The sequence below is a fragment of the Blennius ocellaris genome (assembly GCF_963422515.1).
Source record: "Blennius ocellaris genome assembly, chromosome: 21".
NCBI lineage: Eukaryota > Metazoa > Chordata > Actinopteri > Blenniiformes > Blenniidae > Blennius > Blennius ocellaris.
Window position 1 is genome coordinate 1681091 of NC_137670.1, and position 10646 is coordinate 1691736.

Consider the following 10646-nt stretch of genomic DNA (forward strand, 5'->3'; position numbering starts at 1 on the left):
CAGACGGTTTTCATTATTTCCATTCGTTTCGGTGGAGCTGGTTAATTGAGCTGTATGTTGACAAAATTCACATTTCAATGATCTGACGGTGATAAAATGACTGAATCAGTCAGCAGCTTGGGGGGAAGAGTAACCTACTTTAAAGTAATTTCAATCATTTTAACCAAAACAGGTAAAAACACTAACTGATCGTGATATTTATTGATTAATTCGCCACAGCAGCCGTGGATCTGTTGAAGTGACGCGTCCCACAGAGACACACGTTGAACTTGGAACAGTTTAAAACTTTGAATTATTCCGACGACTGAAGACGCTGAAAGTCTATTTCGTTCATTTCACCTATGTCTTCCAGACGAGGCAGCGAGGCGCCGACTCAGGCTGACAGTTGTATTGCAGGGATTTGGTGATTTTAATACAGAAGTGCTGCACCAACACCAAACCAGCTGTCGCTTCAAACTTCATTCCAAATACCCGCGTGGTGTTCCACATGTGCACAGTTTCTTTTTCCTGCTAGAACTCGCCAGCTGTTAATTCCTTGAGGGAAAACTGCATGAAAGTGTTGAAGAGTCTCCGTAAAGACTCGTTTGTATGACGTCAGTATTGTAAATATGTAGATATACATGTGAGAATCCATTAGGACCCAGTGTGTCAACGATTGTGGGCCTTTTGTGTGTTTCCAGCTGTAAATCTGAAAATGTAATTACTTTATGTTGTTTTTCTTTGTTAGTTTGTTGCATCAAGTAAAAAAAAAAAAAACATCCATCGTCTGTACCGCTTTATCCAGCGAGTCACACACACACACACGTTTAGATTTTTCACTGTGGAAGGAAATCTGAGCGTCTGAAGAAAACTCCTGGATGGACAACATATAAAGTTGAAGTTTGCTTCATTCACAGTTGAGGCACGTTGGACTATTTCATAGTGTTCTTTTTAAAAAAAATCTATAAAGCTGTTTCTGGGTGCCTTCGACTTCGACGTCTTCGGTTTGTCAAGATGTCTGAAGTTTTCACCGCATGTTGGAATTTCAGTCGCGATGTATTTAATTTGTAGGGACTTTTTATTTTTGCCCTGTTATCTTTACATTCTTTGAATAAAAAAAAAAAAACCTAAGCATTCGCCTGCTTTAATCTGAAGTTGATTTTTGAATGTGTTTGTTCATTTGGAAGATTTCAGATTTGACTAAACAGCCGGGGTTAATCCAGATGTTTCACATCTCGTTCATGTTTTGAGACGTTAATATCTTGAGTTGCTTCCAATCGTGACTTTGAGACACAGAAAAGCTCCACTTCTTCCTGCACCGCTGCCAAAAACACTAATTATGGAATATTTTCTCCTGGAGGACGGCTTCACATTTCCAGAGGAACAGACTTTACAGTACAAAGAATTGAAAAAGAATGAAAAATCAGTAGAATTGGCTCTGAAGCTCTTGGCTTCATTAAAATGCTGCTTTCTTTCTGTTCTTCAGTTCCATCAACAAGTTCACCAGGATTAAAATAAACCCTCGCATACAGGAGACTTTAAACGCTTTCATCTTACTTGACGTGTACATATTGAACTTGTACCTTTATTCTATTTGTTAGAATGAAAATAAGTGAACATTTCACTGTTTATTTGTGTAACACTTGAGCCACGTCAAAAACCACCAGACCTGGACTTTACAAAAAGGCAGATTTGCCTTTTAAATGTTTTCGTTGTTACAAAACATGCATTTGTTTGTTTTTGGGGGATTTTTGTGTTTAAGTCCTTCTAAACGGGTATTGAAAATTTATATATATTACAAGAATACTGCCCGTATCATACACATAGGAGGATTGGAATAAAGAATAAATTCTAATAATAGAATGCTAAGAATAAATCCACCGTCTCCAGTAACATTATGGAATTGAAGGTTCTTATTTTCTAATTCAATTTTTGGTATAATTTCTTTGCATCATGTTGAATTGTGCCATATCGCACCAAATCGCATTGTTGAGTTGCGCCGTGTAGCGACGCACCGTCCGGCGGGCTGGACGTGAAGTCATTTTACACACAGAATATGTCAGTTCTTTCAGCAGAACCAGGTTAGAAGGTGTTTTTTCATACGACTGTGGAGAAATCCTCTGTTTTCAGCTGCAGTACAGACGAAGTCTCATCCTCCTTCTCATTTCACGTCATCTGAGCTCATCAGCTCTTCAATAAATCTCAACTCAAAGTATTTAATTGGTATTTTCTTCATTTATTTTCACACAGTGGAGTTTTACAGTCCTTTAAAGTGGCAATAAATACGTCAAGGGGAGTCGTACTATCAGTAGAACTGCTACATCTAGTGGACAAACATTTTTTAGTGCAGTGGAGTCGTTATCGAGGTGAAGTGCTCAATATACCATGATATTGATTTGAGGCCATATCGCCACCCAAAAAAATTTAATAAATGTTTCAAATTAATTATTTAAATTAACACGATTTTTGTTTTTGGTAAATATTGGGGCGGAGCTTAACTCCTTTGATTCCTTTGATGTCCCACTGCACCTTGAAGGTCAAATGCACAGTCTGACATATGGGCGGAGCTTAACTCCTTTGATCCCTTTGTGATGTTCGGCTTAGACTGTCCTTTGATTATCAAAGGCACATTTACACCAGAGTTTGGTCCACTGGGTGGCTTTTCACTTGACGGTTATCCTCTCGAGCATCTGGTCCGGTTTCCTCCCAAGAGCTTCTACCATTACTGAACTGCGAGTCCTGAACTTTTTCTGCAAGTCTTCTACCTGGAGAAGTGAGTATGCTGATTGTTTTCTTTCTTGGGGGGGGGGGGGGGGTCCTTTAACTACCTCACCTTCTTCAGCATTACAGTTTAGTTTTTCTGCTCCGGTGTTGTACTTTCTTCAGGAAATACTACATTTTTCATGTGTGGTTTGTAATTTCTATTTGTTTACTTTCAGTTATTCCCGAGAACTCAGAGAAAGTCTGCAAGGCCTGTGAATCCCACGGACGCACAACTTCCGACCTGAGTCTTACTTCCACTGCGGCTTTCTCCACGAATCAACCATGATGGCACCCATGGCTTTTGCGTACCCACTCCCCACCGCTCCCTACTACTGCCCATTTCCAGCTCCAGCTATGGCTCCGGTTCAGGGTATGGATCCGGCTCCAGCTATGGCTCTGGTTATGGGTCTGGCTATGCCGATGCCTCCACCCCCTGCTTCCCAGTACTACTCCCCACCCCCTGCTCCTGAGTACTACTGCCCACCACCTGCTCCTGAGTACTACTGCCCACCACCTGCTCCCGAGTACTACTACCCACCCCCTGCTCCCCAGTACTACTGCCCACCCCCTGCTCCTCAGTACTACTACCCACCCCCTACTCCTCAGTACTACTACCCACCCCCTACTCCCCAGTACTACTGCCCACCCCCTGCTCCTGAGTACTGCTACCCACCCCCTGCTTCTCAGTACTACTACCCACCTCCTACTCCCCAGTACTACTACCCACCCCCTACTCCCCAGTACTACTGCCCACCCCCTGCTCCTGAGTACTGCTACCCACCCCCTGCTTCTCAGTACTACTACCCACCTCCTACTCCTCAGTACTACTGCCCACCCCCTGCTCCTGAGTACTACTACCCACCCCCTACTCCTCAGTACTACTGCCCACCCCCTGCTCCTCAGTACTACTGCCCACCCCCTACTCCTCAGTACTACTGCCCACCCCCTACTCCTCAGTACTACAATCCACAGGTAAGCGCCTTCAAGTCTTAGAATTTGAATTATCTGGAAATAACACTTTAAAACTGCAATATTAGGTCTAGGCAGAACCTAGACCAGTATTATGAATGGTCTGATACTTCCAGGTCCTTGTTTCTGCTGAATCCTGCATTTTAGGCTTGTTTATTTGTTTGTTTGTTTGCGTGCTTGCTTGCCTCCATCTTTCTGTGACTCATTGTCTGGTTTTCTGTGTTGCTATTTTGAATGGCCGCACCGTCATTAACCTCACAGTATCTACCTCAAATTGCAGGAGCAGATGAGCAGCAGCCAAACTGAAGAGCAGCAGTTCCAGGCTCAGTTCCAGGAGGCTCAGCTCCCTACGGAGCAGCTTCAACGTGAGGAGGCTCAGCTCCCTACGGAGGAGCTTCAACAGGAGGAGGCTCAGCTCCCTACGGAGGAGCTTCAACAGGAGGAGGCTCAGCTCCCTACAGAGCAGCTTCAACAGGAGGAGGCTCAGCTCCCTACGGAGCAGCTTCAACAGGAGGAGGCTCAGCTCCCTACAGAGCAGCTTCAACACCAGGAGGCTCAGCTCCCTACGGAGGAGCTTCAACACCAGGAGGCTCAGCTCCCTACGGAGGAGCAGCTTCAACGTGAGGAGGCTCAGCTCCCTACCGAGGAGCTTCAACGTGAGGAGGCTCAGCTCCCTACAGAGCAGCTTCAACAGGAGGAGGCTCAGCTCCCTACAGAGCAGCTTCAACAGGAGGAGGCTCAGCTCCCTACGGAGGAACAGCTTCAACAGGAGGAGGCTCAGCTCCCTACAGAGCAGCTTCAACAGGAGGAGGCTCAGAAACATGCTTCTCCGGAGCAGGAGAAACCTCAGGTGCATGAGGAGCCTCAGAAGAATGAGGAGCCTCAGAAGAAGGAGGAGCCTCAGAAGAAGGAGGAGCCTCACCACCAGCAGCAGCCATGGCGGCCTTGCTGCAGGAACGTCACCATGAAAGTGAACGACGATGTTCAGCTCAACAAGGCAGCGAATCCTTGGAGGCCGGGCTTGAAGAGGGCGAACGCTGCGAAGGATTCTCCAGTTCAGGAAACACAGGTATCAGCAAACACTCCCTACACGACACTAAGATTCCTGAAGGAAATGTGTTTAGTTGAGGAGCTTCAAGCTTTCAGAGTCTCAAACAAGATTAGAGAAGCAAAACTAGTCGATCTGAATGAAATCGTGGATCAATCACGATCCCAGTGATTCACCACATGTTCTAACTGGTCTTCCCCCAGGAGCTCTTGAGGAAAGTGAAGAGCATCCTCAACAAGCTGACCCCCGAGAAGTTCGACAGTCTGATGAAGCAGATCACTGACCTGCCCATCGACAGCGAGGAGAGGCTGAGAGGGGTCGTGGACCTGATCTTCCAGAAGGCCGTCGACGAGCCCAACTTCTCACTCGTCTATGCTAAGATGTGCTGCGGCCTTGCCACGGTAAGGACGCTTGTTTATTCACTGGGGTGTAGATAAGGATCAATGTGGACATTTTAACACAAAGGACGTTTTATTGACTCTCAAGTTGCTTGGAAGATCTTGACGGGAGAAGTGCTTGAACAGTTTTCCTCCATTGTGGTCGACATTTGTTCCCCGTTTTCATTTCTCCTCCTGAACTCCACCTCTGCCTGTGGTTCACAGCTGAAGGTGCAGCTGACGGAGGAACCCGGCAGCACCGTGAAGTTTCAGAAGGTGCTGTTGAACCGCTGCCAGGAGGGCTTCGAGAAGGAGAGCGTTAGCGACGAGGCGTTGGAGAGGAAGCAGCAGGAGCTGAACTCTGCTGCATCGGTATGAGTCCATCACAGTTCCTGCAACGCTACGTCTGAACAGCTCACCGAGTCTGAAAATAATATTTGCTCCTTTTGCTTTTCCTTTAGCCGACGGAGCTTCAGCGGCTTCGGGAGGAGCTGGACGAAGCCAAGCTCAAGGCCAGAAGGCAAACCATTGGCAACGTGAAATTCATCGGTGAGCTCTTCAAACTGAAGATGCTGACCGAGACCGTCATGGACCGATGTTTGGTGGAGCTGCTGAGGAACGACCACGACGAGTCGCGGGAGTGTTTGGCCAAGCTGCTGACCACCGTGGGCAGAGACCTCGACGCCGAGAAGTTCAAGGTGAGACCGGCTGCATCGATTTACCGACTCTGCATCAGTGTTTGTGGAGAATTGGAAAATTGTCTGCAGTTGTTTAGTGGTCCGGGCAGCTCTCGCTCTCAGTAGAGGGAAAGGAGTTAGAAGTCCTTAAAAACTGCTGTTTGTTGCTGTTAAACAGAAACAGAAATAAAACTCTGTCTAACTTTCCCTGGTTTTTTTTTAATCAGGCTAAAATGGATCGACATTTCAAGCAGATTGAAAGAATCGTCACAGAGCGCAAGACGTGCTCTCGGATCAGCTTCATGCTGCAGGACGTCCTCGAGTTGAGACTGGTGAGTGTTTGGTTCAGAGGCTTGTCAAAGCTTTTTTTTTAATCTTCAAGCTGTTTGTGAATTGATCAAATTCATAAAAAACTCATATTTCAGAATACGCTTTGGTGATTTGAACTGAAACTGCAGAATCTCGCACAAACTTCCATCTCAACCGATTCACATTCATAAAAACCCATTTGTGTTTCCTCAGAATAACTGGGTCCCCCGGAGAGCCGCCCAGGGCCCCAAAACCATCCAGCAGGTCCACATGGAGGCTGAGCAGGAACACATTGAGGAGCAGAGGAAAGTGCTTCAGCTCTTCAAAGAAACCGCGAGACAGACAGGTGAGGACAAAATCCTCTTTCAGGCTGGATTTGGGGGGAAAGACACCGAATACATGCAATGTTGTTGGACCTCTGACGCCTGAGTGAAACTGATGAAAAAGCCTATAAAGTTTGACCTTTAAAAAGTGTCCCTGGTTCCCTCATAGACCCTCGCTGCCAGAGAGAGCAGGACGACCAGACGGCAGAGGTCTCCAACACCGTGGCACACAGAGCCTTCAACGTCAGCAACATGCCAAAGACCTTCAGGCTGGACGTTGTGGGTGACGAGGAGCTCCAGCTGCGCCCGCTGGCTCACACCCTATGGGAGCAAGGCTGCGGTGGATGGGCCAGGACCAGCGACCTCGGTAAGACCTCGTCCTCAGCTTCAACACGTGGGAATTCCAACAGGGCAGAAACCCGCCCAACCGTTTGTTGAAGAACTGTCAAACACTTGAGCTTTAAAAAGTCCATTTCTCACTGTGTGGTGGTTCGTTCCAGATTCCCTCTTGGAGCTTCCTGTTCACCGATCGTCCGACGTGCCTGAATGGAAGCCGGAAGCCAGAAGTCAACCGAAGAAAATATCTTGTCAATAAAAGCTCTAAACTTATTATCGGGATTTCTTATTTCGATGAGTGGAGATGTGGGTTGAAGGGGACTTTCTTCTTCTCTCTGGTTTTAACGTTGCGACGTCAGCGCCTGAATGTGTCCGAGGGTATTTATGGTTTGAACACGAAGTCACGAAAATCCTCTGAAGAACCGACGATCCCAAAGAGGGAACCACAAACAATATTTGGTGCGAAATGACTGCAGGAGTTTGTATCACGTTCCGGCTTGAGGTGCACGTTGGGCCTGGAAGCTGCCAGGAGACCGGCTGCAGTGAGGAGAACAGGATCTAATAGTCATTCCTGGGTCACAGCAGGGGTTTGAGTCCAAACGGGGGTCAAGCAGCAGACGTCCAACACTGGAGCGGCACGAGGAAGAACAAAACGAGACTCGGCACCATGAGGTCCAAAACAACCACAGAGGTTTCCTTTCCTTTCCAAAAAGCTGCGCTGGCCCAACATAGTGCCACTTTGATAAAAAAGACGATCTGGCGACGAGTGAAGAACGATCCAGGGGCTTTATGGAGGAGGTGATGATGATGATGATGATGAAGCTCTCAGGTGTGCAGCTCAGCTGCAGTGCTAGGCATTTTGGCTCCGCCCATCACACACACACACACACACACACACACACACAAGGGGAGGTGGAACACAGACGGTGACAATGCAGGTCGCTCCTTTGCTTGTGATTCAGCTGATCAAATTCAACAGGTTAATCATGAGGTGCATATTTATAAATTACGCATTAAAAATGTTAATGCAGACGACTGTAAGATGAAACTTTAAAAAAATGGAGACTGGAGAGTAAATCCTTCTAAAGGTGAGCATAGAAGAAACACCTCACATGAATTAGAAGCTTCAATCCAGAGTTGGACCACGGAGAGATTAACCATAATATGAAGTGACAGTTTTGAAGAAACCCAAATGCATCCGCCGTTTTATGTCCTTTTATAAAACATGTCAATCTACGTTCTGGAGCAGATGATTACTGATGCGTCTTTTAAAATCTCCTTATTCATTCACTTGACTCTGACGGCCTTAATCAACTTAAAAAGTGTCGTCCCAGTTTGTTTAAACCAGTGTTTTTCAACCTTTTTTGAGCCGAGGAACACTTTTTTCTTTGGAAAAATCTGGAGGCACACCACCACCCGAAAATGTTAAAATGTTAAACTCTGTAGCCTCTATTAACAATATAAAGTCTTTCTCATCAAAGTTTTATCAACAGGAATCCAGTAAATACAGAAACCAAGGACTTTCTTTAATAGTGCCTCCCTCAGTGTGAAACCTGGACCTGATGGATGAAGAGCTGAGATCCTGGTTCACATTCTTAAATACACTTCCCTGAACTGGGTGAAACCATTAAAAACTCCATAGGTAATAAAAGTTAACATTAGTGTCTAAAAAACAAGTTAAAATCCTCCAAACCAAAACCCTAACTATAACTTAATGAAACAAAACTCCTACTAACCAATACCTCTAAAACCAAACACCTAAATAGTAAATTAAATCCTAAACCCTACTAAAACTATGTGCAACACCCCCACTTGCTCCTCCTCTTGGTTCGGCCCGGAACCTTCTTCAACGTGTCCCTCCCTGGGGGAATCTTTTACTGGGACACCAGCCTGAACACAAGACAAGGTAAGTGGAAACTCCTCACACACCACATCTTCAAACATTCCCAGCACACACACCAACAACTAAAATAATAAGATATTCTTAAATACACATATTGCATATTGCTCCATTCATTGTTGTGTTTCTCCACAGGGGGCCGGACCGATCTACAACAGACGATTCAGTAAATAAGTTAAAACAACAATTGTGTGCAAATTAATTTCTATATGTGCAAATATCTTGATCTTAAACTGCTGTGTGCTTCTTAAAGTGCTGATAAACCTTTTAAAGTGCTGAGTGCTTCAAAATAAAGGAACGAGCTTCCTGTTCCTTACAGGTAGCAGGAGGTGGAGATCAACCACACTGACGTCTGTCCGTTTCCATTTCACCGGCAAAGTTCTGTGCTGCCCTCTAGTGGCGAAGAGTATTGTAGCGATCGCGGAGTTGGTCGCTGCAGGGCATGATGGGAGTTCAGGTTATGTGTTGCCGGAGGTTATCGAGGGTTATTGTGTGTGTTGATTTGTGCTTGTGTTGTGTTTTTGTTCCTCGGTTCAGATAGTTAATTATTTCATCTCGTTTGGTTTGTTGGATGTTGGTGAGCAACCAGGAGTGAGAAATGTGTCGTGTGGAGTCTCATCCTGTTATGCAAGTCCGGATGCGTGTGGTCGTGTCAAAATAAAAGCCTCTGGTGATCAGCAGGTAGAAAAGAATCTAGACTCAGAGTAATACTACTGCAGTACTTATACATGATTACTCTGCACATAAATGTTCTTTTAGAAAAAAGGTGAAATTGGCTAATTTCCCACAGGCACACCTGACAGATCTCGCGGAAACACCAGTGGTTGAAAAACAGTGTTACCTGTTTGTGTGGGTCGTCCCCGAGGAGAACCGGCGTCTGGAGGGTTGAGTCGTCTTGGATGCAGCGTCGCCTCAATCAGCCAGAGCGGCGCAGAACGACGCAGAACGACGACGCAGGAAGACCTTCAGGTAAAAACACCTGGTCTGTTTACAAGGTCACAACTTGTATTTGTTTTTATGTGTGTGTGTGTGGGGGGCCGGGTGTCGCATGACGAGGGAGGCAGATGTTCACGCACATCTGGGGAACTGTGGCTACTGTGGAAAGCTGCTTTTTCTTTTATATATTTAGATTAACCAAGCTGGTGTTCCCAGGTGTTTTTAGGGTTTATTTGTTTCTTTTTATCAGGTGAACGTAATGTTTCTTTGGGAAAAGTTTGTTTTGCTTGTATTTTTTTTTTTGCGGACGATGTGACTTATTGGGGATCGTTTGTGTGCCAAGCGGATGAGCCGGATGGCGGGACTCGCTGCTTTGTGCCTGCTGCTGGTGTTTCCACTGGGCGGCTCCCAGAGCACCCACCAGGCCGCAGGGGCACCTCCACCTCCTCCACCTCCTCGTCCACAGATACGAGACCTCCTCCGGAAAGAAGAAACCAGCCATTTAAACGCGAAGCAGACATGTAAGTCACACGACTCTGGAGCTTCTCAATATGTTTCACTGGGACTTTGTCAACTGAGGAAATTTGACAGTGTCGTTGGTTCGGTCGTGGCCCGGAGTCACGGAGGTCTCCGTCGTGTCCCCTCAGATGTCCACGTAGACAAAGACAACACCAAGGTGGGCGTGTTCATCGCGGCGGCCTTGGGGACGGTTGCCCTGATGGCGGCAGTTTACTGCATCTACAACAAGTTCTACGTCAAGCAGCAGTACCTGCACACCCAGCTCACCGACCACCCCGGTAACACCCGACACGCTTTTTAATTCACCTTCAAGGTCGGCGGCAGCACTGGATTAACATTTTATTACAATTCCTGAAACGTGTTCACATCGTCAGTAGTTTGATTTATTTTGTTATATTTAAAAAAAACAAAAAAAACCAATCTATTCTAACTTTAATGTTTTGACTCATTAAAAAAATCTGAGTTCAACCTCAAGGCAACAATGAGGAAACGGATAAACCTCGGAGCATT

The 10646-nt window shown here is 46.1% G+C and overlaps 1 protein-coding gene across 3 annotated transcripts in view; it reads left to right on the top strand.

The window, feature by feature from the left end:
- The window catches only part of LOC308145741 (sodium-dependent neutral amino acid transporter B(0)AT2-like), a 15688-nt gene extending 14623 nt beyond the window's left edge, over positions 1-1065 (top strand). For all 3 annotated transcript variants that reach the window (XM_080517271.1, XM_080517270.1, XM_080517272.1), the window contains one exon: positions 1-1065. This exon is cut by the window's left edge and continues 661 nt beyond it. The gene's annotated coding sequence lies outside the window, so the exon portion shown is untranslated.
- The last annotated feature ends 9581 nt before the right edge of the window (positions 1066-10646 follow it).